This window comes from Drosophila yakuba, unplaced genomic scaffold, assembly GCF_016746365.2.
Source record: "Drosophila yakuba strain Tai18E2 unplaced genomic scaffold, Prin_Dyak_Tai18E2_2.1 Segkk2_quiver_pilon_scaf, whole genome shotgun sequence".
Classification (NCBI taxonomy): Eukaryota; Metazoa; Arthropoda; class Insecta; order Diptera; family Drosophilidae; genus Drosophila; species Drosophila yakuba.
The window spans coordinates 1,817,263-1,836,363 of NW_025048801.1; the positions used below are offsets into that span (position 1 = coordinate 1,817,263).

The 19,101-nt window shown below is 39.4% G+C and overlaps 2 pseudogenes; both read left to right on the forward strand.

The window, feature by feature from the left end:
• The first annotated feature begins 1,447 nt into the window (after positions 1-1,447).
• On the forward strand, positions 1,448-2,980 carry LOC26536267 (annotated as a pseudogene).
• Positions 2,981-15,421: 12,441 nt separating this feature from the next.
• On the forward strand, positions 15,422-17,146 carry LOC6539088 (annotated as a pseudogene).
• Positions 17,147-19,101: the final 1,955 nt, after the last annotated feature.

The window sequence follows — 19,101 nt, forward strand, 5'->3', positions numbered from 1 at the left end:
AATGACAATGAATTCATTATTGTCAGAGTTTTAAGAACCTGAACTAAGCAAACCAAGAAGCAAAAAGACGCACACATTGTATAATTGCTTTAAGAGTGGTCATCAATTGAGACGGCAATCGCCGTGCCTGCGGATCTAGGTAACACCAAAGACATTATAATAACAAGATGCGTAACGGCCATACATTGGTTTTGCACTATGCAGCCACTTTTTTGGTGACGACTAAAATTGCTCTCTTTTCGCTCGCCTAGAATCGTGAGCGTTAAAATCTAAAACGAGAATTGTCTTGCTTGTATGAGTAAAAACAATAAAGGAGATCGTGTGCATGTGTGCGTGCTTATGCTATGACGATTTTAGGGCCGAAATCAATTTTGATCTAAGAAACAAATTTGATTAATGTTTTGGTCAATTTCGATTCGTAACTCTTATGGTTTGAAAGAAGTTTTTTATACCCGTTACTCGTAGAGTATTTCTTACCATCCATAATTGCGCCCTTTTTTAAAAATATCAAAATAAAATATAAAAAATAATTTAAGTGAATCTTATTTGCATTTTAAATACTGAAAATTGGTAATTTTTATACTAGTAATTTGACGAAATAACTATAGTAAATAATTAAAATGTATATAAAGTAAATTATTAAAACTACTGTAATTTAAAACAAAGAATTTTCAAAAAAAAAAAGAAATTACATTTAAAATATTTCATAAAAATAATTCATAAACTAAAATATTAATTATAAAATAAATAAAAATATGGAAACTCTTTATTGCAAAATTGATTTCATTGATGCACGAAGTGCGGACATAAGCACCGAAGAATTATTGACGTCGTATATTTTTCACACGTCGCACGCTGAATACTCTAATGAAAACTATTCTAATATAAAATCATATTTGAAAATTATTATGCATTATTAGGTACATAGATTGTGCTATTATTATTTCTATGTTGAATTTAAATAATTGTTATGTTAAGGCAATGCAAAACTAGAGTTTTTAAGTGGTGGCAATTTATAAAAAATAATATAGATTTAAAGTCTAAGAACTTCTAAAATGAAGGGCATATTTTGTCATTTTTACAATGCATGTGCATACGTGTGCACCAATACAGTGGTCAGCTGTCGCTGTATGTGTACAAGAGAGCTGCTGGCTCTAGAGCTCTCCGCTCACTGGCTTTTGAACAAAATTTCGAGAGAGCCTGGAGCCACTTGAAAAGCCACCACGAAAAAATCGTGCGCAAAAAAATCGTATGGCGTAACGCATCTTGTTATTCTAATGTCTTTGGTAACACACTCTGCTTCACTTGGAAAAATAGCTTCATCTTTGACACACGAAAGGTCACAGCTTACTGAAAAGCTTGCCTCAGATTCATTTATTCAAGGAATAGAATTCCTTAGTATTACCTGGCACGTCTTTAGCACTTATTGATCGATTTAGGTAAAGATATGGTACTCCCAACAACGGCAACCGTGTTTGTAAGAAACCGCTAAGGAACATTTTTTCCTTGCCGTGCTGTTCTCGATTAGGGCTCCCAACTGCACCTGATAACTTACCGATTTGTAATCAGCTTCAACTAAAACAGATAAAAGCGGTGATTCTTGTTTGGAGACTGACACCATTATTTAACTTAAGAATGCGTTCTCGTACTTCTGAATAAGTTACTTCCTTCACTGATGTTATTGCTTCCATATAACTGAACATCAACCCTGCGTTAAAATCGACGTTTGCAGCTTGTGCCAAAACCTTAAGCTCGCAGATCCAGATTTAAATTGATTTCAGCACGTTGATTTATTGATCCTAAGTTCCAGAAAAAAATCGTCAAACTGAAATTCACTTTTTTTCTGTTTTTATTATATTTTTAAAGCACATCTGTTTGTTGATACCCTGCTTTATCTTACACAGAACTTTACTTACAAAGAACAAGGCGCTTATAGGCATTCTACATCTTAAAAAATTATTTTTTTATATAAAAAATTAAAAATATGTTTGACTTTAACGTTTTCTTTTTAAATTAAACTCGGTTAAGTTCTTTACATTCCTTTTGAGATTTCCGTTTCAGAAATTAAGCTAAACACGCAGGAAGTAGAGCTGAGTGTGTGGTGATCATTTTATTTTGAATCCTCCGTATAGGTAAATTTGTAATTCTTTAAATTTTCAACGGTGCGCACGTCAACAAAAATGATTGACTATTCACGACTACAAACGTCGCTCTGAGGGCTCTTGTCTTTGCATATCAAAAACAAGGCGGATACTCGCCGATGAAGAGTTCATCTTCAGACTGCCCTTCGCCTTGTTTGTCTTGACCATCGCCAATGACCCTGTGCGGATCATCATTCTGATTGCGGCAGCATTCTTCTGGCTGCTTTCGCTGCTGATCTCTTCCCTTAATTCCGCTGAAGAAATTCCTGGCTTTCCTGTGCTTTCAGGAGGGCTTCCGCTACATTATCTACCGGATCCTGCATGGAGCAGGGATTGCAAGCCGTGGCGGAGGACACGAGAGTGACGGACAACAAGCACATCATGGCTTATGTCTCCGGCTTGGGATTCGCCGTTATATCTGGGATGTTTGCACTGGTCAATGGGCTGGCTGATATGAGTGGTCCCGGCACCATTGGCTTGAAGGGCGGAACTGAACTGTTCTTAGTCACGTCGGCTGCGAGGCTGTGTCGATTATCCTGCTTCAAAGCATTCGACACAAACAACTATATGCCAATAAGCTTTATACGACTACCCTGCTGATAAACTACTTGGTCACCATACTTTGTCTCCCTACTCTGCTTAATGCCAATGAGCTTTATACGACTACCCTGCTGATAAACTACTTGGTCACCATACTTACGGGAGTCCTGGTGTTCCGGGTGGCTGGAGGAACCTCTCGCAGTTTCATGAAAATTTATTACATGACAGTAAAAAAACACTTTGTATTAACATCCTAGTTGATAGCTTTTGTATAACATTATAAAACAAATTACCTTGTATATGCCTAATAAGTAACACATTCTATAGACTTAAATCCCTATAACACGGATTCTTTGAAAATGCATACTTGTAAGTCCTTGCGACTTCACCAGTAAATAATCGTATATTTACTAATCGTATAAAAATAAACGTCAAACTTACCCCACTAGCGACGAGATCTCGACGCGTTGGATCCTGGGTGTGGCTATATATACTGATGGAATTATACATACGCATATATTCGTGCACCAATAATTTGTAAACTGAATAGTAACGTAATATACACGAAAAAAAAAAATATACACAAAGTAAAGGTTGTCTATCTAGACCTATGTATATATATATATAAATATAAATGCATTCACACAAAAAATTCATACAAACATATATATATGTGTATATATATTTTGTATATATATAAAATATATGTGTATATATATTTTGTATGAATGAATTTTTTTTTGTATGAATGTTTTTGGTGGCACGCTTTGGCTGGTTTCCGATTCTCAGATTACATGAATTGTGCACTTGTTTGGGAAAGTCGCTGCTGTTGTTTTGTCTTTGTTGATATCCACATAAAAAACAAGAGAGAACGCTATAGTCGAGTTCCCCGACTATCTGATACCCGTTACTCAGCTAGTGAAAGTGCGACGAGAAATTTCAACACTAACCGTTTTAGGCGGTTTGTGAGCGTTAGAGTGGGCGTGGCAAAAAGATTTTTGGTATATAGGGTGAAATTTACAAGACGAACAAAAATGTGAAAAAATGTTAAAACATTTATCAAAAGTGTGGGCGTGGCTGTTATGGGCGGTTTGTGGGCGTAGCAGTATGAATCGACAAACTATGTCTATGTCAGTAGCGCCTGGATTCAGAATCCGAACTTGCTTTTATAGTTCCTGAGATCTTGACGTTCATACGGACGGACATAGCCAGATCGACTCGGCTTTTGATCCTGATCAAGAATATATATAGTTTATATGGTCGGAAACTCTTCTTTCTGCCTGTTACATACTTTTCAACGAGTCTAGTATGTATGTGCCGGTTCACTTAGTCTTTGTTTATTTGCTTGGCCGGCTTTCATGTTATGTTTGGTAGAAGGCGAGTGTGTTTTTCATTGACGAATTGTTCAGCCGCCCCTCTTGAGACCTCTGTAGGATTGTAGTTTTTCTTTGAGAGTATTTCTTATGCTCGTCCTTGATTCTTCCAGTGTATGTCTTGTTATCTTATTTTTTGTTGTCCTACGACCACACTTCCCAACCGACCGAGGGGTATCGTGGGCCGGCAAGATAGACGGCAGAGAGTCAGAATAAGAGATATTAGGATATAATATATTATAGTCAGAACATAATACTCTGTTGGGATCTAGCAACTCATAGTTAGATTGTAATAGATTTTGGTGAACTGGCTTGGGATATAGTATAAAGCCTCGGCTGGAGAGGGAATCGGGGTTCGTGCACTATGCTGCGCTCTGCGCTCAGCTCGCCGGTATTGGGGTTGGGGTTTTCCTATCCCTATAATCTCCTGTGCCCTCCATCCGTACAAAAAAATAAGTGCACTTGACAGAAACTACTCTAATTCAAATAGCAAAGAAACAACAACAACAAAAAAAAAAAATGTGAATTTAGCGAATTCCCCATAAAACGGAGTAAGCAATAGCAGAGAGCATGATTGTATTTGTCTCTTAGTATTTACATGATTTATTTATATTTCTTAGTTTATTGTTTTAGGTTTTATTTTTAGATGCCTTTTGTTCAAAAGAGTGTTTTAAATATGTATCATTTTATTCTTCCTAAAAATTCCGACCTTTACTCTAGAAATTTTACCAAGTTACCATACTATTTTAGTTTTTAATCACCTAAATTTATTTATTTGTTTATTACCACATTGTTGTCGCCAAGAAGATCGTTGGGCCCAATGAACTGCTACATGGTTGTAAATTAAGGGTTAATCAAGTATGGGTAGGTTTGAATGTATATATGGGTAGGTGTATGTATGTAGAAAAGAGTAACTTATTATTTAATTGCTAGAGTAAGAATCATATTTTTAATCAATTGTAATTAATCATCATCAATCAAAATTAAACTTCATTTCAATAGTTTTCTTCAATCGGTTTCAATCTCCATCGTTGTTCAATTATTCTTCTTCAATTTCTTTCAGTCTTCAGCTTCAATTACTGTTCAATTTTATCATCCATTCTTTGTTTTAATTTCTATTTCAATTTCATGTTCTATTTAAATTTCAGTTTCATTTTCTATTTCACTTTCATTTTCAATTTCAGTTCCTACTTCTAATAACTTCTTCTTAACCTAATTTTAATATGTATATATGTTAATTAATATTTCTAACGCATGTCTAGTATTAAGTTTAAACTAATATTTATCAAATAATAGATTAATTCAAATTCTTATTAATTTATACGGCTATGCCCGTAGGCAGCAGCAACTTCACTTCGTTTTATTTCACTTTATTCTTTTCTCTCTCTCTGGTTCCTTGGTCAGTGCATGGGGCACCCTATATCAGCGACATATTCGTACTCACGGCGATTTTCTCTTCTCTACTTCTCTGTCTTCTTTATCTGCTTACTCCACATGTTCTGGCTTCATCTTCCTTGTCTCTCTTTCGTCCCTCATTCGCAGATCAGGCCTTCGCGCCGTTTACGTGCGATCCACAGATAAGAACTTTTGGGAGCTTGCGGTTCCTGTCGGCAGCGCCTATGCCTAAATGCACATAGGTATGCATATGTGTGTAGCCGCAGCGCCTGTACTTATGCCTGCACGTGTGTATGTGCATGTACACCGCGTGTCTTGAAGGTACGTGGGCGTGCTATAGTGCTAGCCGACAATACCTTTATTCTGCCTGGAAACTACACTATGCACTTCGTAAAAATCAGCAATCAAAGAGCTGCGATTTCAGTGCTCTTTACGCACTTCTGTACGCACTCGAAACTTGGTTTCACTGTCTTATTCTTAGCCGTGTTCGTATAAGTTTTTATAACTTTTAATACACTTAGTTGGCCACTTGATAATTTTAAGACTGCACGTGGGTTTTTTTTTTTTTTTTTTTTAACTTTTATTGTCTGTTCTTTTCACAAGTTACGTCTGTCGTCTCGGAGTAGAAAATCAGAATGATCGCGTGTTCGCTGTACCTTTTGTCAAAGGCGCCATTCTAGCGAGCTTTAACGGGACCTTTCCAGGCTATGAGAGCGACGACTAAGGTGCGAAAGGGACAAATAGAACTTACAGCTTCTGTCTTTGAGAGTTGTTGTGAGCTTTCAATTAACCCTAGTAGGCCGAAAAGTGGTCTCGTCTAGAATTGTACCGATGATAATAATTTTGGTTTCATTTTTTTCTCTGCTTATTTTCTGGTACACTGGCCACAGATTATGTTCCTAAGTTTCGACGGGAATCGTAATCTGAAAAAGGAGAGTGTACTACCTTGTTTGTAAGTCTTTTGCGTGGTATACGCCCATTTTCTTTCCATTTTCACCAGATAACTCATAATATGCTGGACTGAGTTTTCTAGCTATTGTTGCTGTTACGAACACTTTAGCTAGTTTATGGCTGAATTTCTTGCTAGCGTTGCTTTGCGAAAAGTTTCGAACATAAACTTGATCTCCAACTTTAAATGTATATTTCTACTTCTCAAGTTATATATTTTAGCGTTGGCTTCGTGCGATTTGGCAGTGTTCAGCTGTGCTGTGTATCTGGCCATTTGTAATGCATTTGGATACATTATTCTAGCATCGTCTGAAATCAAATTAAGTTTTCTGAGCAGTTCGTAGTCCTTGCCATTCAAGATCATGTTTTGACCGAACGTCAGAAAGTATGGTGAATATCCTGTCGTGGTGTGTAAACAAGATCGAAGAGCTCCATTTATCTCATTCAAATTCTGATCCCAGGTTGTATGATCTGTTCCCACATAAGCACGAATTGCCGCTAAAATCTAACGATTTAATCTCTCGCTTGCGTTAATTTGCGGAGAGTAAACAGCCGTGCATATATGCTTAATTGAGTATCGGGTTAGAAACGATTCAAGGAATCCTGGCCGAAATTGAGATCCATTGTCAGTTAATATCGACTGGTACTCCGAATGTAAACAAAATTGAATTTTCCAAGTATTCACATATCTTGGCAGATGTAAATTTCTTTAAGGGAGAGAGGAAATGGAACTTAGTAAATTGATCCACTATGACCAACAATCCTATATTACCTGATTTCGAACGAGGGTATGGACCTAACAAATCCATATACAGTCGTTGGAATGGTCTCTCTGTTTGCCTAGGTTTTCCCATCGGAGGACGAAGAACTATGTTCGGACTCTTAGTTTGCTTACAGGCCGAACAGGCTTTTACATACTCTCGAATTTGTATAAGCATTTTAGGCCAAAACAGATATCTTTTAAGCTTTTCAATCATTTTTCCTGTGCCACAATGTGATGCGCTTGGAGGATCATGAGAAGAACCTGAAGAACACTTTGGGTTAACTTTGAAGGTACCCAAAGTTTCCACAAACTATCGTCTGACTCCGTTTCGTTAGTAACAGCTTCAGTTCTTTTGTAGACATATCCGTCAGTCACTTTAAGATCAGGGAGTTTTTCTTGGTTTGCACGAATGCGATCAATCAGGTCTAAATACTCAAACGAGCGAAACTCTTCCGATTCCAAATCGATAATCGGACCTAATTCTTCGAATTCCTCTACTGACTCGTTCTGTCTTGAAAGGGTGTCAGCAATGACATTTTGAGAACCCTTGCGGTGTTCTATGCGAAAATCAATACCTTGCAATTGAATAGCCCATCGGGCAAGTCTTCCTGACAAATCTTTTTGACGCATGAGCCACTAAAGTGCTGCATGGTCCGTAACTACCAAGAAGTCTTGACCCTCGATGTACGCACGGAACTTCTTTATTCCCTTAATAACAGCCAAACATTCCAGTTCGGTTACGGAATAGTTCCTTTGTGCTTTGGATAACTTGCATGACATGTATCCGATTGGCATTTCAAATCCTTCCTCATTTCTTTGGGCGAGGACGCAACCCAAACCAAATGAACTAGCATCACACAACAAAACGAATGGCTTCGAGAAATTTGGTGTTACCAGGATGGGAGCGGTTGTTAATCTATGTTTCAATTCCTCAAAGGCATTCTTAGCAGCGATATCCCAGACTAATGCGGTTTTATTCTTCTTAATCATTTCTGTCAGGGGATAACATACTGTTGCATAATTATCTACAAATCTACGATACCATCCGGATAAACCTAAGAACCGACGGATTTGTTTCACTGTTGTTGGGAGCGGAAACTCATTGATAGCCTGAATTTTTGATGGATCGGTCTTGATCTGTCCGTCAGAAATTAAAAATCCAAGGTATTTTATTTCTCTCATGCAGAACTTAGATTTTTCTACATTATTCGTTATGTTGGCCTTTCGTAAACAGAGTGCTACTTCTTGCAAAAGAACCAAGTGCGAATCAAAGTCATCTGATAGGACTAATAAGTCATCAAGATATTCAAAAACTCGGTTTCGAAGATGGGCTGGTATGACATGATCCATTAACCGGTGCATTAGTAAGACCAAAGGGCATGACCTTGAATTGGTAAAGAGGACGGTTAGGAACAGTCAATGCTGTATACTGACGCGACTTCTCATCTAACATTATTTGCCAAAAAGCATGTTTCATGTCGAGACCGGTTATAAAGCGTGCAGGAGGTAAGCGACTCAGTATCCCGTCAATTTGAGGTAATGGGTACGCGTCCTTCCTGGTATGTTTATTGACTTCGCGGGAGTCTAAACATAACCTAACCTTGCTTCCCTTTTGCACAATAACGCAATTACTGCTCCAAGGACTGCTAGAAGGTTCTATTATATCAAGAGCTAACATATTATCAATTTCGGTGAACATAACTTTCTCCCGAGCAGGTGAGATCGGCCAGTGCCTTTGCTTAACAGCCTTAGCGTCGCCGACGTCAATCGAATGAGAAATGAGGTTCGTTCGCCCCAAGCCTTCTCTTTCATAAGAGGGAAAAATGTCAATTACGGCTTTTAGCTTTTGTTGTTCGCTACTGGAAAGGTTGTGTAACTTTGGTGATTCCATATCTTCATCTGTAGGACCACAATCTAGCTCCAGGTGCTTTCCTCAAGCTTATCCCCAAGTTTAAATTTTCTAAAGAAATCTATTCCCAGATAAACTTCTTGTGTTAAGTCGGGTATAATGAAAAATTCTATGTTTTCGGTAATGTTTCGAAATGTCAAGGTGCATGTTAAAATTTCTTTTACAGGACAAAGGTTACCACTAGCTGTCTAAACTTTTCCTGAACACTTACGAACCTGTGGGGTGCTTATATTTCCAAATATCATATTTCTAATTTTCAAATAATTAGACAATCTTCCATATCAAGATACACCAACTCATTCCTATCGCTACTCAAAATTATATAGATTACGGTGGTTTATTGCGTTATACTAGTCGAATCTCAAGGATTATCTCTTAGACCGTATGTTCCAGGTATAATACAATAAATCATATGAAAACTTGTTAGTTGTCCCGATCTGGAGAGGTCAATCAATCCAAATTGTCGAATTGCGATTGTTCATTCCATCCCTCAGATACTTAAACTAACCGAAAAATCTAATAACTTCGTATAGTCTTTTCGGGTAGTTCTCACCATGTTTATTTTAAGCAAAAACTCCTATTCCACAAGCTGCCTACCGATTCTAATCTCGTAACCACAAAAACTGTACTCTTGAAGAGAGTTATTAACAGAGCTAATACGTGGAGCTTCGGTGTGTGTGTGTGTGTGTGTGTGTGTGTGTGTGTGTGTGGCCCCACGTTGGGCGCCATTTTTGTAATGGATTTTGGTAAACTGGCTTGGGATATAGTATAAAGCCTCGGCTGGAGAGGGAATCGGGGTTCGTGCACTATGCTGCGCTCTGCGCTCAGCTCGCCGGTATTGGGGTCGGGGTTTTCCTATCCCTATAATCTCCTGTGCCCTCCATCCGTACAAAAAAAATAAGTGCACTTGACAGAAACTACTCTAATTCAAATAGCAAAGAAACAACAACAACAAAAAATAAAGTGAATTTAGCGAATTCCCCATGAAACAGACTAAGCAATAGCAGAGAGCTAGGTGACCGCGTTGTGTTGGGAGTGATCGAGATGTTAGTGATCACTCGTTCCTCTATACCCTCCCTACCTTTGGAAATGTGTGGAACCTGGTGTACATTTCCCCTAGATTAAATTAATTCATCGCATTAATCTTGATATTTCATTGGCATTATGTAGTAGGACAAATTATTATTTATTTACAAAATCATTTTTATCAAATCCTATATAGCTCAAACATAACCACAGATATTTATATTAACGTTAATTCGTTCACTAAGCATAGTTCTAAATCTATTGATTGTATTTGTCTCTTAGTATTTACATGATTTATTTATATTTCTTAGTTTATTGTTTTAGGTTTGCCTTTTGTTCAAAAGAGTGTTTTAAATATGTATCATTTTATTCTTCCTAAAAATTCCGACCTTTACTCTAGAAATTTTACCAAGTTACCATACTATTTTAGTTTTTAATCACCTAAATTTATTTATTTGTTTATTACCACATTGTTGTCGCCAAGAAGATCGTTGGGCCCAATGAACTGCTACATGGTTGTAAATTAAGGGTTAATCAAGTATGGGTAGGTTTGAATGTATATATGGGTAGGTGTATGTATGTAGAAAAGAGTAACTTATTATTTAATTGCTAGAGTAAGAATCATATTTTTAATCAATTGTAATTAATCATCATCAATCAAAATTAAACTTCATTTCAATAGTTTTCTTCAATCGGTTTCAATCTCCATCGTTGTTCAATTATTCTTCTTCAATTTCTTTCAGTCTTCAGCTTCAATTACTGTTCAATTTTATCATCCATTCTTTGTTTCAATTTCTATTTCAATTTCATGTTCTATTTCAATTTCAGTTTCATTTTCTATTTCACTTTCATTTTCAATTTCAGTTCCTACTTCTAATAACTTCTTCTTAACCTAATTTTAATATGTATATATGTTAATTAATATTTCTAACGCATGTCTAGTATTAAGTTTAAACTAATATTTATCAAATAATAGATTAATTCAAATTCTTATTAATTTATACGGCTCCGCCCGTAGGCAGCAGCAACTTCACTTCGTTTTATTTCACTTTATTCTTTTCTCTCTCTCTGGTTCCTTGGTCAGTGCATGGGGCACCCTATATCAGCGACATATTCGTACTCACGGCGATTTTCTCTTCTCTACTTCTCTGTCTTCTTTATCTGCTTACTTCACATGTTCTGGCTTCATCTTCCTTGTCTCTCTTTCGTCCCTCATTCGCAGATCAGGCCTTCGCGCCGTTTACGTGCGATCCACAGATAAGAACTTTTCGCAGCTTGCGGTTCCTGTCGGCAGCGCCTATGCCTAAATGCACATAGGTATGCATATGTGTGTAGCCGTAGCGCCTGTACTTATGCCTGCACGTGTGTATGTGCATGTACACCGCGAGTCTTGGAGGTACGTGGGCGTGCTATAGTGCTAGCCGACAATACCTTTATTCTGCCTGGAAACTACACTATGCACTCCGTAAAAATCAGCAATCAAAGAGCTGCGATTTCCGTGCTCTTTACGCACTTCTGTACGCACTCGAAACTTGGTTTCACTGTCTTATTCTTAGCCGTGTTCGTATAAGTTTTTATAACTTTTAATACACTTAGTTGGCCACTTGATAATTTTAAGACTGCACTTGGGTTTTTTTTTTTTTTATTGTCTGTTCTTTTTACAAGTTACGTCTGTCGTCTCGGAGTAGAAAATCAGAATGATCGCGTGTTCGCTGTACCTTTTGTCAAAGGCGCGAGCCTAGCGAGCTTTAACGGGACCTTTCCAGGCTATGATAGCGACGACTAAGGTGCGAAAGGGACAACTAGAACTTACAGCTTCTGTCTTTGAGAGTTGTTGTGAGCTTTCAATTAACCCTAGTAGGCCGAAAAGTGGTCTCGTCTAGATTTGTACCGATGATAATAATTTTGGTTTAATTTTTTTCTCTGCTTATTTTCTGGTACACTGGCCACTACAAGATCTATATAGATTTAAAATTAAGGGTGCGTAATTTCTAGTGAATCTGCTTGGAACAGTGAAGTTCAGCCGACTAACCAAGTCGGGACTATTAACTTCACCACAAATAAGATTGAAAATAAAGACTGTTCCAAGCAGCGTTCTACGGTTAGCTGGGGAGGGTACGTTAGCTAACATTAGTCTACTGTAATAAGGAGATAATCTAAGGTTTGCATCCCAATTACGGCGCCGTAAGGCAAAAAGTAAGAAGTTCTTTTGAACCAATTCAATGCGGTCCAAGTAAATTTCGTATTGTGGACTCCACACAGGTAATCCATATAGAGATATGAATAAGGTTTTGGTCATGTAGGGATCATCAAATTCTTTTGACCACCGTTTTACAAAACCAAGCACACTCATTTTGGTCAATCGAGCCTTCAGTCAATTCTGCAGTTTCCCCTTACCAGAGGTAAGGGACTCAGAAAAAAGGCCAACACCTTAAAGCAACGCAAAACTACAATTGCAGCTAAAGGAAGCAAAATAATTTACTCTTGTTTGCCCCTACCAAAGGTAAGGAACAGAGTATAAATAAAAAAGCAAAAGGATAGAAAAAGAGTCCTTATTGTTTAAAAACAAAATTGTCCAACTACAAAATTGTGGTCGAGAAATCGACATTAAAAACAATAAACAAATTGTTTATATTGGGCGTATTCGAGGCCATAAACATCGAAGAACTACATCTAAGTGACCATATAAAAAAATCAAACGTCCTAAAATCAAAACACCTCCAGTGCAAGTGCAAAAAAAAATCATTTTCAGTTAGAGAAGGAAGAAACGCACCACAAAACGCAGCAGCAACAACAGAAGCAACGGCAGCAGCAACTACAACAGCAGCAGCAGCAACGACAGCAGCAGTGAAAACGACGGCAGCTAAGTCAACTCAAGATTTTTTTTTGGTTTATATACACACACACATATACATATATATAAATATAGAACAAGAGAGAACGCTATAGTCGAGTTCCCCGACTATCTGATACCCGTTACTCAGCTAGTGTAAGTGCGAAGGACAGTTTTTGGCGGTTTGTGGGCGTTAGAAAGGGCGTGGCCAAAAGTTTTTTGGCAAATAGATAGAAATTTATAAGACTAATACAAAAATGAAAAAATATCAAAACATTTTTCAAAAGTGTGGGCGTGGCAGCTTTGGGCGGTTTGTGGGCGTTAGAGTGGGCGTGGCAAAAAGTGTTTTTGCAAATCTATAGAAATTTACAAGACCAATACAAAAATGAAAAAATATTAAAACATTTTTCAAAAATGTGGGCGTGGCAGTTTTGGGCGGTTTGTGGGCGTTAGAGTGGGCGTGGCAACCTGAATCGACAAACTTGCGCTGCGTCTATGTCCCTGGAGTCTGTATACTTCATCTCAACTTTCTAGCTTTTGTAGTTCCTGAGATCTCGACGTTCATACGGACGGACAGACGGACAGACGGACGGACAGACGGACATGGCCAGATCGACTCGGCTACTGATCCTGATCAAGAATATATATACTTTATATGGTCGGAAACGCTTCCTTCTGCCTGTTACATACTTTTCAACGAATCTAGTATACCCTTTTACTCTACGAGTAACGGGTATAAAAATATACACATTCATACATACATATATATACATAAAGAAAATTTATACATATAAGAACCACATTTAGCTGTATCCAAAAAAAAAATCGTAAACCAGATGTTTAAATTACAAAAACAAAATAAAAATGTTGTCCGCTGAAACGAATGAATAAAACGGCAAATTGAAATTACCGAAGCCAGTAGATAATTACTAAATTTTCCAAGCCTCAGTTTTGCCTTCCTAAACCAATTTGAACCAAAACAGAAGTTTCTAGTTTTGAAAAGGCACGAACAATTAGAGGGTTATTTAGAGGAAACGCTTAACGCGATTCAGGAGGATAAGTTCAAAACATTTGAAATTAGGATGAAGAAAATTGATTTTTACCAGATTTTACCAGATTGATGTCACGGATAGGAATTATGATTCGAGATTCGAAGAAATCGAATTCGATATTTCAACTATGAAGAATGATGTGAATATTAAATTTCAAGGAAGTGTAGTGTGCCATTAAAGGTAGATGTTGGAAATCAAAAAATTTATGACTTGCCAACTCTACCGAAAATGCAGGTTCCCACATTCTATGGAGATTCCAAAGATTGGGACCTATTTTTTGAGTTGTTTACTGAACTTATTCATTTAAGGGAGGATTTAAGTCCAACCTTAAAATTTAATTATCCCAAGATCTCAGTGAAGAGAGAAGCCAGAAACGTGGTTTCTCATCTGTTACTGGGCTCTGGGGAGAATTATGTTACCGCTTGGTGTTATTACCCAAGCTGTATGAAAATAAAAGACAAATTTTTTCAGAGCAACTGAATCGCCTCCTTGAGCTTGACAATGTGAATGTCAACTCAGCTAGGCAATTAAGAATGTGTTTAGGCTCTATAAATGAGTCAATTCACATGATCAAACTATAGGCACAAATTTCCGATGAGGTGGATATAATCTTTGCACAAGTAATATTAAAAAAATTTAATAAAGAGGCTCTACAATTATATGAGAGCCACACAAAAAACCGAAAGAGCCTACTTATACACTCACATTTTGCAAAATGGAGTTAAATGAATAGATGGGCTCCTTGGGCAGAAAACTAATTTCGGGTGGATTGTTTCTGAATGTAAAAAATCCAAAGGATTTTTGTAGCAACAACGATCGAAATAAAAGATTAAGATCGCTTTTGGGTAGTTAAAGAGGAAAACAAAAATGATATCGAGTCCGAAATATGTGAAAATAAATTCATTAAAACTACAAATAAAGACTCAGATGGGCGATACATTGTGTCAATTCCATTCAAGGAGTTCACCTTAGGAGATTCGAAAAAACAAGCTATAGCGTGTTATATGAATTTGGAGAAATAGGTAAAAAGAAACGAAAAACTTAGGGTTGACTAAGAGTAGTTTTTGATGCTTCTGTGGTGAGTCCTACCCTCTTCGCCCACTCACATATCTCCCTGAGCGTTGATTCCATAATCGAGCTGAATGTCGATGGACAGACTCCCGTGATAATTATGCTTATGTCGTCAGCATAGGCTGTTATCTTTGGGGTCTTCCCTTCGAATCTCTTCATCAGGTCATCAACCACCAGATTCCACAAGAGAGGCGACAGGACCCCGCCTTGCGGCGTGCCCCTGTGTGCTCCTTTCACCATGAAGGCGGTGCCCCAATCGGATTGTACCCGTCTACAGCTTAGAAGATTTTTTATCCACAAACTGATAGCGGGGGGCGTATTGGGCGCTTCTAGGCGGTAACGTTGTTGAATGCTCCGGATATATCCACAAACACTCCGAGAAAAAAAAAAAAAAAAAATTGTACACTAAGGGAAAAAAGAAGCGGCTTTCATAATGGTTAACATTGTGGATAGCGGGTCGAAGCATGCGCCCCAGGAAATGGAGCAATTCCTGACCGGCGAGGAAAAAGTCATCTACAAAATCCAACCCTGCAAGTCGGATACCGAGCAGGCCTTGTCTGGAAATGACTTCGATCCCTTCGCGTTACGTGTTGGTAAAATGCGGACACAAGCTGTACTACAGAACTCGCCGTACCAAGATGACCTTTGCCGAAATTGCCGAATCTGCGTTCCTAAAAGGACCCAAATGGTGCCGTGGCTTCGCGCCGGTGGCCAAGTTCTCCATCCTGTTTGGTCTGTTCCTGACGTACTTTGGCACCTGCTCGGTGTAGACGGAAATTGTCGCATCGAACTTTCAGCAGTTGATTGGCTACTGGACGGGATCACCGGTGTCGTTGCGAATGCTTATATGCGTATTGCTGGTGCCCTTGATCCTGATTGCCTGGGTGCCAAATCTTAAGTAGCTGGCGCCCGTCTCGATGGTGGCCAATGTTTTCATGGGCCTGGGATTGGGCATTACGTTCTACTATCTGGTCCAGGATCTGCCATCAGTGGAAGAACGCGAGTCCGTCGTTTTGAGCACATTGCCGCAGTTCTTCTCGATCACCATCTTTGCGATGGAGGCCATCGGTGTGGTTATGCCACTGGAAGACAACATGAAGACGCCACGGAGCATCCTCGGAATCTGCGGTGTGCTCAGCAAGGGCATGTCCGGCGTGACCCTTATTTATATGCTGCTGGGATTCCTTGGATATTTGCGTTACGCTAACGCCACCGGGGAGAGTATCGCCCTGAATTTGCCTATCAAGGACTACGCAGCCCAGGCTGTGAAGGTGCTCATTTCGCTGGCCGTATACTGCACATTTGGACTGCAGTTCTTTGTGTGCCTGGAGATCCTGTGGGATGGCATTAAGGACAAGTGCAAGAAGCGCCCAACATTGGTCAATTATGTGCTGTGCACGGTGCTGGTTACCGCTGCCGTTGTTCTGGCCGTGGCTGTTCCTACCATTGGCCCATTTATGGGTCTTATCGGTGCCTTCTGCTTCTCCATTCTAGGATTGATCTTCCCGGTGGCCATTGAGCTGATTGTCCATTGGGAGGAAGGTTTTGGTAAATACAACTGGATCCTGTGGAAAAACGTATTGATCACGTTGTGCGGCATTGGTGCCCTCGTCTTCGGCACCCAGGCAGCCATCAAGGATATTGTAAAAGCCTACAGTAGTACGGAACAAGTTGGAGAATAGATACTTTACAACATAGGAGAGAGGCTCCGCTTCCTAGATAAAATCTAACTATTGTTAGATGTAAAACTGCGCCCACATTTTGTACATTTTGTCTGTTGCTTAGTGTGTATGTTTTTCAATTTGCCGTTTTAGTACACCTGCGATTATATAATATAGAAAGTAAGCTAGTTGATAGCCATTCAGAAGCACTTTTATAACTGCTCTGAACGATTCTAGCAGCATTCAAACTGAAACATTACTAAGTGCACTTTAATAGTTTCCTATTGATTTTAATACAATTAGTATGAGGCTATAAAAGGACTTAGGTATTATCTGGCCCCAAACTAGCTGCACTCCTCGCAAAACCCCCACCCCCTTTTCTCTGTTCTATAATAGTATTACTCTAAAAGCAAGAAACCAAAACTGAATTCATATTATCATGCCTTTCCCACTTTTACTTTGTTCCGTAGCCATTGATTTGCCTACACTATTTAAAATTTTAGCATGTTTAGTTTGTAAGCGTAAGAATTATGATTGCAAAGCCTATTTTGCAATCAATCCAAATATGTTGAGCTAAATTACTCAGAGAATACAATTTTTGTACGAAATTTAGCCGAGAAATAAGTTACATTGAATTGCCCCGATATTCACTTTATGTAAACATATTTTTTTGTTGTCTACACATTTTTGTATTTTAATTATAGCTATTAAAGAGAAGTGCTTAGCGAAACTATCAAGTAAATAAAAACATTTTTTTCGTTATGCAGGGCTTTCTCAATGGTGGCTACTAATGAGTGTAGAGCCGTCTCCACTGATTTACCTTTCTTGTAAGCATGCTGGTTGGATGACAGTAGTCGTCCTGCATCATTTCTGATGTATACGTTCAGCAGCTTTTCTAGCGTCTTGAGTAAGAAAGAGGTGAGACTAATCGGCCTGTAATTCTTGGGGCTCATATGGCTGCACTTCCCTGCTTTTGGCAGGAAGACAATCCTAGAGGTCCTCCATTGGATAGGGATATAGCCCGTGCCTAGGCACGCTGAGAATATAGCGTGTAGCCATGGCTGGAAATATTCCATCTAGTCCCGGAGCTTTTATTCCCGCAAAGGAGTCTATAGGAGTCTAGAGGATATTAAATCTGTTGGGAGATGCTCTTCTCCAGTTACGAGGTCCTGGTGCTTGTTGGTATCGGATAACTCGGTACATCCTGGGAAGTAAGCATGTAATAGTGCTGCTAGGGCCTCTTCGCTGCCCTCAGTCCACTGTCCGTCCTCGCGTTTGAGCTGACTCTGTATGGTTGGCTGCTTCGATAGCAGCTTCCTGAGTCTAGCCGTTTCTGTGGCCGTCTCGATTTTGGAGCAGAAGTTTCTCCACGAGCTTATTTTTGCCCTGCGTATTTCCTTCTTGTAATCCCTGAGTATGATCTTGTATTCCCCGTTGATTATATCATTATTCGCGTCTTTGGCGATTAGGTAAAATTCTCGGAGGTTATTGCGTAGAAGCGAAAGATTACCATTCCACCACGGTGGCCTGGTCCTCTTCCTGGCTCTAGATGGCGGGCATGCTGCGCGTTGCGCATCTAAAAATTTCCTGAAAAGGACTTTTCTATGTCTTCAGCGGATTTTACTAGGTCCGGACCAGTCGCGAGTCGTGTCGAGATTATCTTCTTCAACTTTCCCCGGGGGTTTCTAAAAGAGGATGGTTTGGAAGAGTTGTTAAATTCGTATAGGAATTGTATGTACTTATGCTCTGAAAAGGATGGTCTCTCAAGGACTCTCCATTCTGAAACCATAGTACATTGTCCGCTTACGGTCTTGCACGTTCGAGGAGGTGGGGCCTACAAAGGTGTGCTCTTCCCCCGCGTTAGCTATGCATAGGTTGGTTGATAGTAAATATTTTAGGAGTGACTCACCTCTGTCGTTGATGTTGGGGCTACTTCATACGCAGTGATGCGCGTTGGCGTCTGCACCCATGATCAGTTGTTGGTCGTTTGGGCTGGCTTCCACCATGCTCCTGAGTTCCTCCGGTGGGGCCGTTCTGTCATGTGCCATGTAGCAGGAAGCTACCAAAAGGCGATTCCTCTCGCTCTCCAGCATCACAACAGTCAGGTCATCCGTGCTGTAATGAGCCCTTCCGCACAAGTACGGCGGCTCTGTTGGAGGACTTTAGTCCGGCGACGGCATTGCCCGAGGCAACCAAAGCTATGTCGGCGGACCCTTGCTCCAGGGCGATGAGGAGTTCCGCCGACGCGACCTTGCTTTTATGAAGATTGAGCTGCAGCACCCTCAGTGGCATGGGTACTGAGGTCATCTCCATTCGACGGGTTGACTGTCAACGTCAGGTCTCCGTCTTCATCATCCGTCTCGCCTAGCGATAGTCCCTTGGCGGCTTC